General features: G+C 39.4%; 1 protein-coding gene across 5 annotated transcripts in view; it reads left to right on the top strand.

Moving 5' to 3' along the window:
• The window catches only part of LOC150087042 (catenin delta-2-like), an 863363-nt gene that overhangs the window by 638471 nt on the left and 204213 nt on the right, over window positions 1-20679 (top strand). The gene's annotated exons all lie outside the window — the stretch shown is intronic.

Genomic DNA, 20679 nt, shown 5'->3' with positions numbered 1-20679 from the left:
GTAATAAACCTCAGAGAGGATCCCATACTCGAACTTTTTGTTGAAAAAGAAATGGATATGGCAAGACCCCAGTTTCCAAAAAAAAAAAAATAAAACCAAGATGGACAAAGTGAAAACAGCCCCAAGAAAACAATCCAAGGGATTATATACCAGTTGCCTTTCTGCGAACATATTGAAACAAATGCTGAAGGGTTATTTTTTTAAATTTATAATTATTATACTTTAATAATTATCATATGTAGTAATGGGATATTTGTGTATTGCACATTACAACTTGCTGGAGCACATCTGCACAACTAAACTGCAAGAATCATATTTTAAGAAGACTTTTTGTTTTTCCTTCCTATATGGGATAGATTTTATTTTCTAGATGATGTAAACAAAAAATTTTTCTTTGTGCAATTCCCAGATATTAACATTTTGTAATTATAGAAAGGCCCATCAAATGATAATGTGCCAGTAGACCCTCTTAACAGTAGCCATGGCTAGCTGCAAAAGTAAAAATTTGAAGTTTTTTTTCTTTTTTCTTTTTTGTTTGCTCATTCACTTCTACAGTACCCACATCATAATGATTGCAGCAGATCATGATGAATGCAAATTATCTTCATAATTTTCTGGGTCAATTCTGCTAAGACAGTGTTAGGCTTTATGCTAAATTTAGAACCAGCAGATTATTAATTGGAACATTAATTATATGCCAGTGTTCTGCTGCCTGAGTTCATCCACTGTTTTACAAGCCTTTAACACACACACACACACACACACACACTGGTTTAATCTTAAATGCAATTCCATGCTTGTTTTTCCCAACATATTGTTCTTTGCAATCCTTGCAACTTATGATATACAGATAGTATTTTGCATATGATAAAAACAGGAACATTATCCTCTGTAGTGCACACACACACACACACACACACACACACACACACACACACACACACACACACACACACACACACACACACACACACACACACACACACACACAAATATGGTGCAAATGCTTAGAGTACAACAGAGTATCATTTAAACTATTTGACTTTTTAAATTTCACGAACCTTCTATTTTATTTTTTGGACTCTGTATAAGGGAAGGATAATATGCTACATTTTTTTTTTATAATAAATATATCCCTAGCCAGAAAATTGAGCGTAGTAGTAGTGGAAATTATTAAATTAATCGGTTATTAAATTATGGGACAGATGGATAGCCTAAATAAAATAATTATTGCCAGGCCTTGGAGACAATGCTCTACATAGAATTTAATATATCTGTTGGGTAAAAAGGTAAAGTGCAGCCATTATCAACCCACTGCAGGATGGAAGCCTCCACAACAATTCATGCAGAGGGAAATGGACCATAATCTGCCACGCTGGTCCAGTGCGGGTTGGCAGATCAGCCGTATTCAGCAGTCAGGGGCTTGAACCCTGGTCTACTCAAAGAGTGTGTGCTACTGCACTCCCGCTCCTGACCATTCGGCTATGGAGGCTTTTCTGTTTGGTACATTACTCTTATTTATGGCCCCAGGTGCAAAGCGATTCTGTGATAAAGCAATATTGCTCTGAATTAGTGCTTTTAGAAATTTAGAAAGTGCCTTCTGAATTAGAAATCATTTCCTTATTTAAAGTATCAATAGCATACTATTAACTAAGCCATAGTAAAGAAATTAACTTTACTAGATTGTACATATTAACTACTAATCCTCTAGTGCTTGGTCACAGAGTGGCACTGCTCCTGTCTCCACGTGGCGGGGCCGGTAACCTGGTAGGGAAAGGCGCACTATAGCCCCGCCAGCTTATGCGCCACTAAACCCCCATACCACACATACACACCTGGTAGGGAAAAGCCTTCCTTTCCAGGGTGAAGTGGAGCGAACTGACTCTAATACCTAGGAATTTACTGGGTACATAGATCCGAATATAGCTGATCTAAGATATGAGGAATCTAGTCCTCCCGGAGATACAATTAAAACAATTAGAAAAGGTGAAAGAAATTATTGTCTCCACAAAGATACTGAAAACTGATATAAAAGCTTTAAATGCCCCAACTTACCTTATTATACACTCAAACACTGAGAAATCGGTAGGCCAATTGTCACCCTTTCTCACACAAAAGACCCTTGAGAGTTTTGTCGGCCCACCAAAAAATTTTGAGAGATTAAAATCAGGTCTTAGAGGACACCTACCTCTATACATAAGCAATTTTCTTAAAAATTGAACATTCTAAGTTTGACTTAATAATACACTTTCCAGAACATACTCTCAGGAAGGAGTCCCTCAAGGATCCGTTCTGAGTGCCACACCTTTTGCAGTACACTTCAGCACAATAACAGAACAAATACCAGTCAACATTATCACAACTGTTTATGCTGATGACTTCAGCATCTCTTATCAAGTGCAGCACATGAGAACAATAGAATGACAATTGCAAAAGAAATGGATACAGAATTTCCACACAAAAGACCTTATGTATAATTTTTGCAGGAAAAGGAGTCTCCATCTTGATTCCGAACTCAGGCTGAAAGAGCAGATCATCCCAGTTAAAAATAGTATCCATTTTCTTGTTTTTGACAGAAAATTAACCTTTTTGGAGCACATTAGTCATTTAAGAGTTCAGTGTCAAAAAAAAATGAATTTCTTGAAGGTCCTGTCTGCTATGTCCTGAGGAGCGGATAGAACAATACTATTACGATTATATCGTTTACTAATTCGTTCCAAGTTGGACTATGGTGCCCCAGTCCATGACTCAGTGAGACAGTGCTATGAGATGATGTCCCAGTGCATCACTGCGCACTCTGAATAGTTCTTGGAGCTTTCCATACTTCACCTGTGCAGAGCCTGTATGCGGAAGCCCAAGAATTCCACAACAAATTAGAAGACATAATCAATTACTTTCCTACCCAACTAAAATAAAATTCCTACCGGGTCACCCCGTACAGGAAATTCTTTTTACACCAAAATGGGAACAACAATACCAACAACAACAACGAATCAATAAACCTGCGAGCATGAGATTAAAAAAACCTTCTCCTCAGTAGAAATCTTAACCTCAATAATATAACTCCACTGACAAAGCAGTTACCCCACCATGGATCATCAAACAGCCTACAGGTTTCTCCTTCCATATTTGGGACAAACAAGTGCTTCCACATTAACTATCAGCATGCTGCTTATAAGTCACAATTTTTAGATCATTGCTTCCTATATACAGATGGGTCAAAAACTGGTTATCATGTGGGAGCGGCAGTTTACATATTTGATGCCACCACATCCCAAAAGACTGCAGCATTTATACTGCAGAACTGCAAGCCATAATGTTAGCACTAAACCAAATCGAACACTCAAGCTTACCAAATAGCATAATTTTTACTGACTCCCTTAGCTCCATGATGGCTATACAAAATGTCACTTCTAATAAACACTGACTGTAACAACAAATTCAGTGCCGAGTATCAAAGCTCCTTGAACAAGGTTATAACATAAGATTTTGCTGGATCCCAAGTCATATCGGAATATATGGTAATGAACAAGCAGACAAAGCTGCTGAGGAAGCCAACAGCAACATTTTTGCACCTGAATCCATTCCTTCCACAGATTATAAAAAAAGTTATTCATAGTAGCGGGATACACCACAGGCAACAGCAATGGCGCGTTCTAAACAATAACAAATTGCACCAAATTAAAAGTTTACTCCAACCATGGAAACCCAGCAAACAACAAAACAGACGTGACGAAGTGATACTTGCAAGGTTAGGAATAGGACTTGCTCATTTCAGCCACTGTCATCTTTTGCGAGGAGAAGATCCCCCTCTATGTCCTATCTGTCACACACAACAAACAGTAGGACATGTACTGATTACATGTCCAGCTTTTACAGATGAGTGCCAAAGTTGCTTCAAAGAGTTGATAACCAAATATCGCTTTCTCACTCTCACAACCATACTGGAAGATAGAAAAAACATAGCAGATGTTTTTCAGTTCCTCAGGGAAATAAATTTCTATAATCTAATAGGAAACGAAATATAATCTTTGCAGTAAGCTATAGTCACTCCATGACTCTTGGAAACTATTTGCAGCAAAATACGAATACAAACAAAACTGTTGTAAAAAACCTTCCAGGTGCATTTTATCCACAGTAGCTCTTGCACCAAGACTTTCTAAATCAATCAATAAACTCATCTTTATTATTCTCTTTAAATTTCCACTGTAGTATTTTCTGTTTTGCTGCTTATATTAATTATCTTAAAATACTGATTTAATGATATTGCCATGAATTCTTTTGATAATGTTTGGAATTTCAATGCTTCCCCTTTTATCATAAATTTTAGTTCTATTATTGCCATCATTAGTCTTTTACTAAAAGTATGTCAAAATAAGAGGACTGGCTACCTATTAACGTTGTTACACTTCAATATTCAGGTCTGCGAGGAATGTAGTGATGATATTCTCATTAAAGTTTGGATGATTGAACATTACAATGTTTTCATTAAAATAGTAAATAATAATAGCATGATCTATGTTCTTTTTATAATACAGTAAACCCTCTATTTAAAAGACTTCAGAAATAATGGATAGCATCCTTTGAACAGGCTTTTCATCTGTGTGTGGGAGCATGTTGATGTAACTGCTTCAGTCTGACGGTATTTATTATCATTTAAGATATATTCAGAATAAAGCAGATTTGAGATGGCTGGCCTTGCTTTTATTTATCAATGCAGTATCAAAAAAAAAAAAAAAATACCATATGATGCAATTTTTTTTTTTTACTTTTTTACTTTTTTATGACCTTGAAAACTTGTCTAACTCCTGTTTAGAGTTCCTTTTGTTACAAAGAAACCATAAATAAACCCAAATTCATATACTATTGGAAAGGATTCAGTTTAGAGCAAAGTGCATGCTTGAAAAATTGGGCTCCCGTGTGAACTTTGCTTACAGTAGTGTAATTCATTTCAGGTATCACAAACAAGAAGTCATGTCAAGGTTTCCCATACAGTAGTGTTCAATAGTTTCCATCAGGTGCCATAGCACAAAACTGTCTCCATCCTTTCCCCCACCCAATAATGACATAATGTTCTAAATTTATTCCTTGAGGTTGTCACAGACATTCTCTCAGATATGCCAGACAAGCTGTTCTTGCTACCTGGGAGTCTAAAACGCTGATGGAACTGATATTCGGGTGACACTCAAGTCAAGTGGACCCAATTTCGGCGAAGTCCGGACGGTCTATGACAGCCAAATCCTCTGCTTGCACCTTCACGATGGTGGGACTGTTAGTAATCCTGGGTATAACCTTCATGCACAAGTACATGGTGGGTGACTCAGGTGTGAACCAACGTAAGCAGGGGTCGAGGTGTGGCGACCACACCACATAGAGGAACGCCGCCCCTCTATGTTACCAGGCAGTACTAGGTGGTAGATGACTCTCATCAAGTGGTGAAATACCACCACTTTGCTTATTGGAGGCTTGAAGTGGTGGAACCCATGTTTAGTCTCTAGAGCTAAGTTCCGGCCAACCCTTCCCTATCTCTTCCATCATGCAGTATGATTGATGATTTTTGAGGTTATGAGGAATGTCGTGGCGAGATCCAATATTCCTTACATTTCGAGGGTACAGCTCTAAAACGGTGTTCGCAGGCCGGCCGCTAGATAGTACACCGGACCAAACCTATTGGAACTCTCTAGGAGGCTTCTGGATCAGCTAGTGTATAATCTTGCTACCTCTACTCTGCCAGATAGTGACTGGAGGGAGTCCGAGTAGAGTGTATGCGGGGAGCATTGTCGAGGCCAGGTTATGTCAAGGATCTGGGTATATTCTTACCACGTGTACGCCATATCCAAAAATTTCATTACTTCATACAGCATGTCCCACCCACTTTTTCTTACTATTGAATACACCATGAATTGTCAAGATAATAGAGCAAGCTTATCTGCGAAAAGATCTAAACCTCCCAAGGACTTCCTAATTCATTTCACAAATATACGTGGTCTCAATTCCAATCTCAACGATGTCCATTTCCACTTGCAGTCTTCCAAACCCCATGTACTTTTTCTGATTGAATCTCAGTTATCAGTTGATTCAGCTACTGCTCATCTCAGATGTCCAAATTATTTGCTGTATGATTCCTTTCGCCTCAAAGGTGGTACTTGTGCATATGTCCGTTCTGATATTCCCTGTCAGAGACTTTGCAATTTGGAATCTCCTCTCTTTGATCTTCTCTGGCTTAAAATCTCTCTACCTCATTGTGTAAAATTCATCTGTTGTCTCTACCGTTCTCCCAACTCCACTAATCACTTGGAGCTCTTTGACTTCCTCTCTTTGCAACTTGACTTTCTCCAGTCCAACTTTCCTAACAGTGAGGTAATTTTCCTTGGTGATTTTAACGTTCACAACTCCAGCTGGCTTCCGTTTTCTAGTCACTCCAACCCAGCTGGTCGAGATGCTGAGGCTTTTGAAATTAATAATGACCTAGCACAGATTGTTCATTTACCTACAAGAATACCGGACAATCCTAATCATACAGCCAATACGCTTGATCTTTTTCTCACAAACAACCCTTCTAAGTACAAGGTTGAAGTGAGAGGTCCTTTAGGCACTTCAGATCACAACTTGGTGATTGTCTCTTCTCCAATGGAACCTTTATCTCATGACTATTCCCAACCTCGTATTGTTTGGCATTACAAGAATGCAAAATGGGATGACCTGCGAGACTTCTTTTCTTCTTTTCCTTGGTTTGATTACTGTTTCAAAACTTCTGATGTCAACGTTTGCTCAGATCGTGTCAGTGAAATTATTCTTGCAGGAATGGAATCCTTTATCCCACACTCCACTTTAAAATCTCGTCCTTTATCTAAACCTTGGTTTTCCAATAAATGTGCTAAGGCTGTCCAAGAGAAGAATGTTGCATATCGTAATTGGCTTGTTTCTAATTCTTCAGTTTCATTTTCTGCCTACACCAAAGCTTGCAACAATTGTAAAGCAGTTATTAATCAGTCCAAACTAGATTTTGAACAGGCTAAGAGTAGAAAACTTGCTTCTTGCCCTAATGGTAGCCGAGCATTCTGGTCTCTTGCCAAAGCTATTGGCCGCAACTTTTGCCCATCTCTGCTCCCACCTCTGTCCAAACCAGATGGTTCTGTTGTCACTTCAGCCAAGGATAAAGCTGACCTGCTAGCATCCCATTTTTCTTCGAGCTCATGTATTAATGATCTTGGTAAAACACCTCCCACCATTCCTAACACGCTCCATTCAATGCCTCCTGTGGTCTTCCGTCAAAAGGATATCAGAAGGATTTTGATGAATCTTGATGCTAAGAAAGCTCCAGGTCCTGATGGTATTTCTCCACTTGTTCTCAAAACCTGTGCTCCTGAACTTACTCCTATTCTTTGCCGCCTTTTTCACTTTCTTATTCCAAAGGTGTTTTTCCTTCTGCTTGGAAATTTGCTCATATCCAGCCAGTTCCTAAAAAGGGTGACAAATCCCTCCAATCTATTATCGTCCCATTGCAATTACTTCTACTCTTTCTAAATTAATGGAGAAATCGATTAACCGCCAACTCTTAAACTACCTAGAAACCTTCCGTCTCATCAACGATCGCCAGTATGGATTCCGTCAGTGTCGATCCACTGGTGATATTCTGGCTTATGTTACGCATTTATGGACTAATTCAATGGAAAGGTTCGGTGAAACACAAGTAGTTGCTCTTGACATCTCAAAGGCTTTTAATCGTGTTTCGCATAAAGGTCTTCTAAACAAGCTTCCATCTTATGGTTTGCCAACTGTTTTTAGTAATTGGTTATCCAGTTTTCTCTCTGATCGCTCACTGAGGGTGATGGTAGATGGCTCTCTGTCTTCTAACTTCTCCACTAATGCCGGTGTCCCCGAAGGTTCAGTTCTTTCCCCCACTCTTTTCCTCTTGTATATCAATGACCTTCTTCCATTGACTGGAAATCCTATCCATAGTTTTGCCGATGATAGCACATTGCATTCAACTTTCCATTTTGAGAAACCTTGTCCTGCTCAATCAGCTTCAACTTCTCGAAAATCTGCTACCAATTCCTTAAATGCCGATCTTCAGGTAATTCTCCAGTGGGGCAAAGACAACTTAGTTAATTTCAACCCTTCTAAAACTCAGTCTTGTCTTATATCTCGCAAAAAGGATTCTTCTGCTCCTATGCTTATCTTTAGTGACACTCCGATTTCTAGGCAAAATGATATATCTCTTTTGGGGATTACCCTGACTTCTAATCTCTCTTGTCACAAGCACATTACAAATATTGCTTCCTCTGCATCTAAAAAGCTTGGTTTTCTCTTTTGCTCTCGGCGTTACTTTTCTTCCAAACAGCTGCTCACTCTGTATAAATCGCAAATCCGCCCTGCCATGGAATATTGTTCCCACATCTGGGGTGGTGCCCCCAAAACCTCTCTCAGGCTTCTTGATTCCATTCAGAAGAGGGCAGTTAGGTTAATTAATGATTCATCTCTAACAGAATCTCTCCACTCGCTTTCTCATAGACGCACTGTTTCTGTTGCATGCCTCTTCTACAGATACTTCCATGGGCACTGTTCTTCTGAATTGTCTTCTATAATTCCTGCTCTCTCTCTCTTTCAAAACAGTCTGAACATGTGCCGCCACTAGCCAACATCCATTTACTGTCCAACTTCAAACCCACAGAACCAACTTTTCATCTTCCTCATTTATTCATTCAACTGCCGTTTTCTGGAACAACCTTCCTTCATACGTATTTCCTGAAAATTACAATCCACAGAAGTTCAAGTCCAATATCAACAAATATCTTCTTTCGTCTTCTCAACCTCCAACCCAAGCACGGTACTAAGTACTATAGGTTCTAATACCTCTCGTGTTTGGGGTTCTCATAAAAAAAAAAAAAAAAAAAATTCAAACTACCCACAATTCCGTATTCCAACAATTTTCAATTTATGCCCCCTTTTGTGTATTGTCTGAGAAAGATAATACCATCATCATTAAGTTCACTCAATCCATTTAATGCTTTATAAACATTTCAATCAAATCTTATCATAAGAGCCTAGTTTTCAAGCACTGCAATTTACACAACTGAATTCTTTCATGGTAAGAGTTACCCCTTTGTGTTCTTGAATAATCTGATTGCTTTTCTCTGTACCCGTTCCAACAGATCCACATCATTCTTAAAATGAGACTTCCAGACCTGTATCCAGTATTCAAGGTTTGGCCTAACCATTGTATTATACAGTGGGATAATCACTTCTTTGTCCCTGCTGTCAAAGTTCCTGTGATATAGTAGACTTAACTACACAATATCACCTACAAAGTTTCTGCCTACAAGAAACATATCCAAAATCACAAGATGTGAGTAAAATTAAAAATTTTGGTGAGAATCAGAGTGGTGTTGTTGTTTGTTGTTAGGAGCATTAGCAACTAAGGCCATATTGCTCCGGGGATATGCGGTGGTCATTCCCTGACCTCTCCGCATCCTACGTATTTGGTGGTCACTGGCTCGAACCCAGGTCTAATCAAGAAACGTGTGCTACGCTCTGCTGGTCCTGCCCACCTGGCTACGGAGGTGCACTCAGAGTGTTGTAAGTCATTAATGTAAATTTAAGTGCATATCTAGCTGTTTCAAAAACTGCAAAGATAAGGCAGAAGAAATGAACTTAAACTTTTAAACAACAAAACAATAACAGTACAACTGGCCGTTCAGAATATTAGAACTAAAGCAAAACCCTCTTACCGATAAAACATAATGCACTTGGTTCTGATGAAATACACTACATAATGATGAAACAATTAGATGAACAGTTTCAATCATTCTAGAGTTTTTCAACAGGATTATGCAATAAAGTTCAGGAGTGTTCCAGAATTTGAGTCATTGAGTGAGCCAGTAAATGAGATTGAGATTGTCTTATAATGGGGGATTTTAACTTCAAATATATTGACTGGAACTTGTTGATTGGTCACTTGCACACTAGCAAGACTTTTGCGGATTTATTAGATGATTGGTTTCTACAGCAGCATGTGCCAGAGGCAACCACATAGAATAATACTCTTGATCTGATTATCAGCATTGATTATTCATGCATTAAGAATTTGCAGATAAAGGGAACCACCAAGTGGCTGTGATTTACTTAAATGTGGGCTATATGCAGTGGTGTATTCGGGTCGGAACGCACTGGAATGCACCGGAACAATGTTCCATTACTTTTTTCCAAATGTCATAATAGAAAATCATTAAATTTATACACCTAATATTATGAAACAATGGCATTATCAAAGGGGAGCGAGAAATATATACTTTACCCATTGCTACTAAAAATATATATCAATAATAATCTTTAAAAATAATAATTTCTTTAAAAATTTATTTAAAAACAAAAATATAAATTTCGCAATGAAACTTAAATGTTTCTTACTAAAGTACATTGTATTAGATAAAGAGATCTAACGAATGAGATATACTATGATGCGTGTAAACGCTGCATTTTGATTCGCCATGAGCTGAATGCTAGTAAGAGTGTTCCAGTACTATTTTTTTTACGACGAGCGTTTCGGTACAACTTTTTTTACGACGAGCGTTCCGGTACAACTTTTTTTTACGACAAACATCCCGGTCTTATTTTTTTTATGACTAGCGTTCCAGTACTATTTTTTTTTTTTTTTTAGCAATACACCTCTAGCTATGTGGGATTTACTTAAAGATATAACTACCATCAGGGGATAGAGGGAACGGTTTTTGCTTTCATAAAGGTGGCTACAGTGATCTCAGATAGCTTTAAAATTTTATACAGTGGGACCAAATGGCGATGTTAGCAACAGCAAATTCTAAATCGGAAGCATTCAAGGAATCAATCTTGAAAGCTACTAGGCTTTTCATACTAACTAAGAAATACTGTTCAAGGCTACATCGATGTCAGATGAGCTAATGAAACTAGTGGCAGAGAAGAAAAATGCGTGGAAAGCATATAAATTGTCAGGAGACACACAAGTGTATGGTAGATATAAGCTAATCTGTAATCAAGTCACAAAGGAGGTTAGGCAAGCGAAGGCAGATTACGAAAAATCTTTGGCAAAGGATGCAGAGAAAAGCAGCAGACTTCTTTACTTTTGTCAACTCTGGAAGGAAGAAGATGAATCAGATGGGTCCACTTGATATCGATGGTTCGACTTTTGATGATCTTGCTCAGGTAGCTGACAAACTACATTGACACACCCAAGGGGCTCATTTGGTGAGTATGGGCTTGGCACACCCAGGGTCCTGAGCTGGATATCATCATCCTTCTCTTTCTTGGTGATTTCTTCTACTTCTGACTTGTGCTCTCTCTCGGGGTAATTAAGAATTACCATACGGCTAATAATGAGGAATTCTGTAGGGAAGTGGATTCCGTAAGTCCGAAGTTTATCACATTCTAACACAGAGCTAAATGATTTTGTTATAACTGAGAAGGAAAGTGGAGGAGAAATTATTGATGTTAAACATAAGAAAGGCACCTGGGGGGGGATCAGAGCTATCTAGTTATATTAAAGGAGATCACACAGGAAGTAAGCAAATCCTTAGCCATAATTATGAGAGCATCCTTGGATTTGGGTTGGGGGACACAGACTGGAGATGTGCAAATGTATCCCAAATTCACAAAAAGGGATCAAAGGGTGACACAAGTAATTACAGATCTGTTAGTTTAAATTCTCTTTCGGGGAAAATAATGGAGGCACTAATTAAAGTTACAATACAGGATCATCTAGACATGGCTGCAGTATAGTTCAGCCACAGCATGGGTTCGTTAAGCGGAAGTCTTGTCTGACCAATTTGATTAAATACTGTGATGCGATTACAAAGGAATTGGATGCAAAAAATAATTTTGATATCATATACACAGTTGTTAAAATTAAAGTATCCCTATGTAGTGGGCTCTGGAGCGAGTTCTTAGGCTCGTACTGAAGAGAAATTTGGGCAAGGTACAATAATGTGCTCGCCATTTATTGGAAAAAAAAATTAGTTACGAAAATTGTCACTGTATGGCACGTAACTATCTTAGTTACGTAAGAAATAATAATAATAATGTATATCTCCAGTAAAATATAACTTTAATTAAATAGTTTGGAGCTTTCAAGGCTGAATGTGCCTCTTTGTCAACAAATTCTCACAGAATGGAAACTTTAGAGATAAAAATTATTTTAACACACACACAGAGTTGTGCATGCAGTGAGGCATTTGAGGGCATGAGGTAGGCCTTTCAACCATTAGATTGGTGTTCATTGTTGCTGCATGGACATGCATAGTTTTGCCTCCTGCACTTATCTAGACTTAAAACAGTTGTCTCCAAGATGGGATGAGTCTCATGCCTTTGCAGTGGTTCATGACTCTTCAATTACACAATATATTAAGTGACTCTTGGTCAATCACTTCGTAGTAGCACTTGGGATTGAGGTCCTGGTGGGTCGACCAGAAGTGTTCCGCGATTGTGGACTGGTCAGTCTCAGCAAGGTGAATCGATCTGTCGTGTTCTGCAAAGCGGTCTTGAAGACATCTTGAAGAAAGGGGTGACCGGAGCCTTTACATTGGAAACTAGAGAACTTAAGTTTCTACCAGGCAGCTGCACGCATTTTATGTGGTATTCTTGAAGGATTTTTGAGATCTGGCCCGACATGCCTGGATAGTAGGGAATGTGGGCGGTAGGTACATTTTCCTGAGTTGGTGGCGGTCTTGGGTGGAATGTGAGCTCCTGTGCTTGTAATAAGCACTTGTCCAGTATGTAGGTTGGATAACCACAATTGATCAAGAGTGTCCTCACTCTGGAAATCCCGTCGAACCTAGTTTCATCTGTGCTGGAGTGGCTCCAAGCCCTGGAGAATAGAGTGCGGGCAGTGCTGTTGAGATGGCTAGGGGCATGGCCAGATCTGCAGTTGGTGAACTGTCTGCACCACATTGGCTTATGGTATACTGAGGTTTCTAGATGTGGGCCCACACGTTTTACCAGAACATCAGGATCTGGCATGTCGGGCAGATCTCAAAAATTCTCCGAGAATACCACCTAAAATGTGTGCAGCTGCCTGGTAGAAACTTATGTTCTCTAGTTTCCAACATAAAGGCTCCGGTCACCCCTCTCATAAGCAGTGGTTTTGTATACTGCATAGCCTGCAAATATTGTGACAGTTGCTACATAGGAGAGACCTCAAGACATCTTCAAGACCGCCTTGCAGAACACGACAGATCGATTCGTCTTGCTGAGACCGACCAGTCCTCAATAGTGAAACACTTCTGGTCCGACCCACCATGACCTCAATCCCAAGTGCGACTACAAAGTGATTGACCAGTCCCGACACTTTCGCCACCAGCTCTGGTTAGAGTCACTTAATATATTGTGTAATTCAAGAGCCATGAACCTCTACAAAGGAATGAGACTACACCCCATCTTGGAGAAAACTGTTTTAAGTCTAGATAAGCACTGGAGGCAAAACTGCACACGTCTATGAAGTAACAATGAACACCAATCTAATGGTTGAATGGCTTACCTCTTGCCCTAGCACACCTCACTGCACCCACAACTCTGTGAGTGCAGTGAGAATAATTTTTCTTAAAAATAAATTTTTTGTTAAAAAAAAATTTCGTTAAAATAATTTTTATCTCTAAAGTTTCCATTCTGTTAGAATTTGTTGACAAAGAGGCACATTCAGCCTTGAAAGCTCCAAACTATTTAATTAAAGTTATATTTTACTGGATATACATGTTATTATTATTTCTTATGTACAATAGATTGCAGTACAACAGGCCCATTTACTCTCATATCTTAGTTATGATTATGCAAATAACTTAAGTTATTTGCATAATCGTAAATGCCACAGTGCCACTACTCAGCTCTACTGTACTGTATAAAAGCAAAGCAGTCTCTTCAAAATCATACAGTAGATGTTTGCCGGAACTACAGCAGCAATGCCAACAATGTTGCAGGAACAGCACTATTAGTGAAGCAACAATGCAGTTATGCAGCAACAATGCAGTTATGGCTATCAGAGAATCCCCCCATCAGAAGCGCATAAGGTGTAGACCTATGACTGTTTGTGCTAACTGCAAAATGATAGCGAAATTTGAACCGACGGGACATCTTGGTGTTCAACCAGGTAGAGGGCGAAAACGAGTGGACTCCTTTCATGTTGAAGATGTGGCTATAGTTGTCGTGCATTTATTAAGTCGATCTCCATGTGGTAGCGCAAGTGTGTCAGCTGTTTCTCGTGAAGTGGACATGCCTATTCCACTGTAAGGCTAGTAATGTGACAGGTGTTGAGGTACTATCTTTACAAGATGCACATGCTACAGCAGCTAAAGCACGGTGATGCAGATATTCGTTTCACCTATGCACTTCAGTTCTGGCATGAATGACAGTGGATATCACTTAGCCATGGAACATCCTTTGGAGTGATGAAGCCCACTTCTGCTTAAATGGACAAGTGATTACGCACAACTGTCGCATTTGGGCAACAGAAAACCCTTGAGTTATCCAAGAGGTCCCTTTGCATTCTCCAAAAGTGCAGTATGGTATGGATTTATGGCCACATTCATGATTGGGCCCTATTTTTTTGAACAGGTACCACCGACTGGACCCCGCACCTGTTCCGTCACTGCACAGCGATATTATGACATGTCAAATTTTGCAATACCAGAGCTGAAACAACATGAGTGCCTTCAGGATACCATATTCTTTCAAGATGATGCACCACCCCACATCCACCATGGTGTCCAAAGATTGCTAAGGCAACACTTTACAGACAAACGGGGGTCATCAACCTTTGTTTCCTGAAATCTTGGCTACCCCGATCACTGGACCTCACCCCATGCGACTTCTGGTTGTGGGGTTTTTTGAAGAACCAGGTGTATCGGGAAGGATGTCAAACTCTGCAGATCTGAAGGACAGCGTTAAACGTCATGTGCTTGCTATTCCAGTTGACATGTTACTTTCTGCTGTAGAAAATGCTGTTCTTCGAATGGAAACTGTTGACCAAAATGGAGGACACATTGAACAGTTGTAGCGCTGTTTAAGTGATTTGTATTGCCACAGCGCCACAAATTTTGTAACTTTTTTTTTTTTTCTTTCAAATAAATGGCGAATGCATTCTTTATTGTACCTGTTGTCCAAATTTCTCTTCAGTACGAGCCTTAGAACTCGCTGCAAAGCCCTCTACATAGGGATACTTTAATTTTAACAATCCTGTACTTGAATTTCAGGAATGCTTTTGATACTGTTGCACATGGAAGACTGTACAAATTGGGGCAATTTGTACAGGCAAACTTCCCCACATCTATCCAACAACTGACTTTCCTCATTTTGAATTTATGCCCTCTCAGGCGATTATTCTGAGCAAGAGGAAGAATCCCATCAGCATGCTCAAACCATTCAAGGCATTATACACCTCAATCAGATCATGCCGCAGGTGCCTAGTCTTCAGATGCTGCAACTTGCATAAGTTAAGCCTCTCTTCATAAGTGGACCCCATTGTTCCTTCACCAATCTTGTTGCACTTCTCTGTACTCATTCCAGCAGCTCTACATCCTTCTTAAAATGAGGCCTCCAGACCTGTATACAGTACTCAAGGTGTGGCCTCAAGGTATTGCCTTATACAAGGGGATAATCACTTCCTTATCCCTGCTAGAAAAATTCCTGTATGTCGTAGACAAGACACCACGAGCTAATCTTGCAGACCATCTGTACTGCTCAGAAAACTTCATATCTGCCTGCACATTTACGCCCAGGTCCTTTTCACTCTCTATCACTTGCAGTGTAGTACCACACAGTTGATACGTTACTCTGGGGTTACTGCTTCCCATATGCAATACTTTGCATTTGTCAATGTTAAACTTCAGTTGCCACTTCTCAGCCTACATGCTCAAATTTTCTAGATCCTGTTGCAGCAGTGTACTGTCATTAGTGTCATTAACAACCCTGCTGACCTTCGTATTGTCGCAAACTTTAAGCCTGATATACCATCATCAATATAATTAATAAATACAGAAAACAACAGTGGACTCAACACTGAACCCTGTGGGACTCCACTAATAACATTAGTCCACGAAGAGCAGTGTCCATTGATTACCACTCTGTCTTCTCCCACTCAGCCATCCCTTTATCCATAGCAGCAATTTGCTTCCAATGCCACACTGCTCCAATTTGTGCAGCAGTCTTCGATGTGCAACGGTATCAAAAGCCTTTCTGAGATCCAAATATATGATATCAAAATTATTCTTGGCATCCAGTTCCTTTGTGACTACATCATAGTATCCTATCAGATTTGTCAGACAAGACTTCTCCTTAACAAACACATGCTGTGGCCGAGCTATAACTGAAGTCTTGTCTAGATGATCCTGCAATGCTTCTTTAACCAGTGCTTCCATTAATTTCCCTGGAACAGAAGTTAAACTAACAGGTCTGTAATTACCTGTGGAGACACAGGTAATTACAGATCCTCCTTTGTGGATTGGGATCACATTTGCACATTTCCAGTCCATGGGTGTCTCCTCTGAGGTCAAGGAAGCTCTCATAATTATGGCTAAGAGTTTGCTTACTTCCTTTGCTGCCTCCTTTAATATAACTGGATAGATTCGTTCCACCCTAGGTGCCTTTCTTATGTTTATCTTCAACAATTTCTCCTCCACTTTACTCTCAGTTTTTACAAGATTATCTAGCTTACTGTTAGACCGGGGTTCGAGCCCGTCACCACGAAATACGGAGGATGCGGAAAGGTCAGGGAATGACCACCGCATATCCCAGAGCAATATGGCCTTAGTTGCTAATGCTCCTAAAAACTAAATAACAACAACAACTAGCTTACTGCCAGAGTTTAATACACCTCTGGCATTTCCCTCCCTGAATAACTTCTCGTGTGAATGTAGATGCAAAATATTCATTTACTTTGTTAGCTACCTGAGCAGGAATGGTCCCCGAGTGCCAAGCAATTTTATTCCTGCGAATATATAGTGCTCTCAGAAAGCAATATAGTTTGCTTTCTTTTCTAGCATCACCTGTTCTTTTGTTTACTTGAAGTGGTTCTGTACTTTAAAGTTCAAAAGTAAGAACCTAGTAAAACGAATCCACCTTTCTTTTTTTATTCTATATATTCATTACTAATCCCCTACTTACTTCAACAACTGCTTTGTCACTAGTGCCATGGCACCTGTCTCCATGTGGCAGGGCCGATAACCTTGGGGATAAGACAACCCCCCATGGCTAAGAGGAGCAGAGATGGAAACAAATGATTTTCAACGTTTAGAGCCAAAGAGCTGGAGATTTAATAATAGAAACCACAAATTCTCGACACTCTGAACTATTATTACATCTCTGACATCCTTGAGTGAATCCCAATTCAAATCACACCACATACTACCCTCAATTCTTCAACGGGAGTGATCACTGAATGAGATCCGTTGAATGTTCCTGAAGATGAAATAGTCCAGGAACTTAAAGAACAAAAAGTCACTCAGGCAAAGAGGATCATGATCTGAAAAGATGGCAGTTTAGTTCCTACCCGGAGTATAATTTTAACCTTCAATTCTCCAAACCTATCAGCTTTAGTCAAGGCAGGATATTTAAACTGTCGGGTTCAGCCATATGTCCTGAACTCCCTGAGATGTTTTAAATGCCAGAAATTTGGCCATTCCCAGACAGCATGCCGTGGAGATGCAACATGTGCAAAGTGTGGGTGTAAAACTCGTAATACACAAATTGGATGTAAGGCACCAACCCCCACATTAACCGAATTGAAAGGGCAACCATCTGGCATCCTCCAAAGACTGTGACCTCTGGAAGTTGGGGAAAAAAATACAAAAGTATAAAATTGAAAATGGTTTCCTACCAAGAGGCAAGAAAACAAGTAAAATTAAGTATTCCAAAATGCACTTATGCCTCTGCTACTTGCAGTCACCAATCAGCACCATGTCAAGCAGGGGTGTCCATCCCTCCAGACACATCGATCTCAGAGTGGGCTTGATCAGTCCTCTCGGTCCAGCATCCATCTCCATCAAAGGTAGTCGATCAATGCAGTAATACACCACTAACACTTCTATCTCAGAGACTTCCTTCTTTCTTAGCAGTGGAATATTTGCAAAAATTAGATCCAGTTGAGGTGAAGCAATTTCACTCCTCAAGCATGGACACAGATGATCCCACCAACTCAGAAGATCTGCTTGAAATACATGCAGATGATGATATGGAAGAAAGCAATGACTCAGGATGCCCAAATTTTTCAAGAAAAGAAAAATCAAAACTCGACAGATAAAAAAAAAAAAAAAAAAGCCACTCACAAAAAGCAGACAGACTCATCTTCCACTCAAAGAAACAAATAACAGAGGTTTTCGCAGCAATATTGATAATATATACGAACTAATTCACCTTTTCAATCCTGCTGTAATATGCTTACAAGAAATGAATTTAACAACAAAAATCTCCATTTCTGTCAAACATTATAATATCTACAGATAAGATCGATCTGACACTAATGGCCCCCATTGAGGAGTAGCCGTATTCGTGGACTCACGAGTCCCCTCCAGATGCATTCTTTGTTCTTTTGTTCTTTTTGTTAGTTGTTGGCGCATCGGCTTCTGTGGCCATAATGCACCTCTCAAAGTTTTTGCAATTTACTCTGATTCGAACCCACCTGACAACCTTTGGGTTGTCAGGCAGGCACTTTACCCACCTGGCTAGCCCGGTCGGCAGATGCATTCTATTGCAAACACAATTGGAAGCTGTTGCCACACGTGTAGTAATTGGTATCACTCTGACACTCAATTCATCTTTCCCCGATCCAATCGTGTACAATTCACCAACTGGAAAATCTTATTTCTTAGTTACCATCGCCTATTTGTTTATTAAAAGATTTTAATGGACATCATCCATTATGGGGTTCTCTGGTCTCAGATGGACATGGTGAACTTATTAATTTAAATGTTACTTGACAGAGAGAATCTGACATTATTAAATACTGGCTTACCAACATATATCCATTTTCCTGCTGGGTCAACTACTGCAATAGTTCTCAATTTGCTCTCTGATCCTCTTCCCAACTATAGAGTAGACAGTACATGACAATCCTCTAAACAGTGACCACTATCCACTGATCTGCAGTATTCAAACTACCCATTCCAAACAAACAGAAACAAAAACAAAATGGAAGTTTTCCAAAGCAAATTTGACAAAATATACCTGTCATGTATGTATCGTTTGATGATGACATCATAGAGTCTTTTGCTATTGACACTGTCACCGATCATATCACAATGCAGATATTAACAGCTGCCATCCCACAGTCTGAAATAAGAAACCATGAGCAGAACAATCACTGGTAATTGTAACAAAGTGAAAACAGAAAAAAATGCAGCATTGAACACCTTTTGCCAACCTTATTAACTTCAATCGACTGAGAGCCAAAGCTCGTTTTATCTGGCGGAAGGCGAAAAAAGACTTGTGGATAAAATTTGCCTCTCGAATCAACAAAGATACTGATTCCCAATTAACCTGGGAAAAAAATAAACTAATTGGGAAATATCATATGTTGACTTCTCCTATTATTAATTGGAATGAGAAGGAGATCTCATCTGCTGAGGAAATTGCCAATGCCTTAGGAACGATGTTCTGTGAATTGTCTGCCTCAACTGCATATCAACCATTTTTTTCAAAAAATTAAAGCTGAAGCTCAGAAAAGGAAACTGAACTTCAAAGCTACATATCCTTTATCCTGTAACCAACCACTCACAATATCTGAACTGGAAGAATCTATATATACCTCAAGAAATAGCTCTCCTGGCCCTAACAGAATCTACAATATAATGATTCAACACCACAATCAGAAATCACTATCTTCATTGCTAAACTTTTACAATAGGATATTCTCAGAACGTATATTCCCTACTTACTGGTGACATTCTTATGTAAGAGCCATACCTAAACCTGGAAAAGACCATTTGATTCCTAACAATTATAGACCATTTTCTCAACCAGCTGCCTGAGTAAGACTTTGGAAAAAGTGGTTCTCCGATTCACCTGGTACCTTGAATCCCAAAATCATCGACTCACCTTGAATCCAAAAACATAATCAGTAATAATCAGTTTGGCTTTCAGAAGAATAGATTTTCCCTAGACCTCATGACCAAAGCCGAATTCTAACATAAGAAATGCATTCATCAGAAATCAACATCTTTTCATGATATCCCTTGATATACAGAAGGCCTTTGATACCACATGGTGCTGTGGTATCCTAAGGGATCTCCATTCTGTTCATATGATAGGCCATTTACCATATTTTATTCAAAGCTTCCTTCGGCACAGATCTTTGCAAGTTAGGTACCGGTAGGTGTTATCTCAAACCTACATACAAGAAGAAGAAGTCCCACAAGGCTCTTCTTAGTGCCACTCTGTTTGCAATACGAATAAACAACATCACAAACAGCATTCCAAACACCGTTGACTTGTATCTCTATGCAGATGATCTTATCATATCCTGCCATTCCCAGAATATGAACAATATTGAGAGGCATCTACAAATATCCATTAATAACATTGAATTTTGGATGGTACAGAATGGATACAAACTGTCAAGCCACAAATATATAGCCATACATTTCTGCACCAAGCTCAGAATGCATCCTGAACCTGAGTTGCACTTGACCAATCATCCTCTACCAATTGTGAACAGTATTTGCC

This window comes from Mastigoproctus giganteus, chromosome 4 (assembly GCF_048544385.1).
Source record: "Mastigoproctus giganteus isolate SK-2022 chromosome 4, ASM4854438v1, whole genome shotgun sequence".
NCBI classification, from domain to species: domain Eukaryota; kingdom Metazoa; phylum Arthropoda; class Arachnida; order Uropygi; family Thelyphonidae; genus Mastigoproctus; species Mastigoproctus giganteus.
Note: the sequence above shows the minus strand (reverse complement) of the source record. Positions and strands in the feature narration are given on the sequence as shown.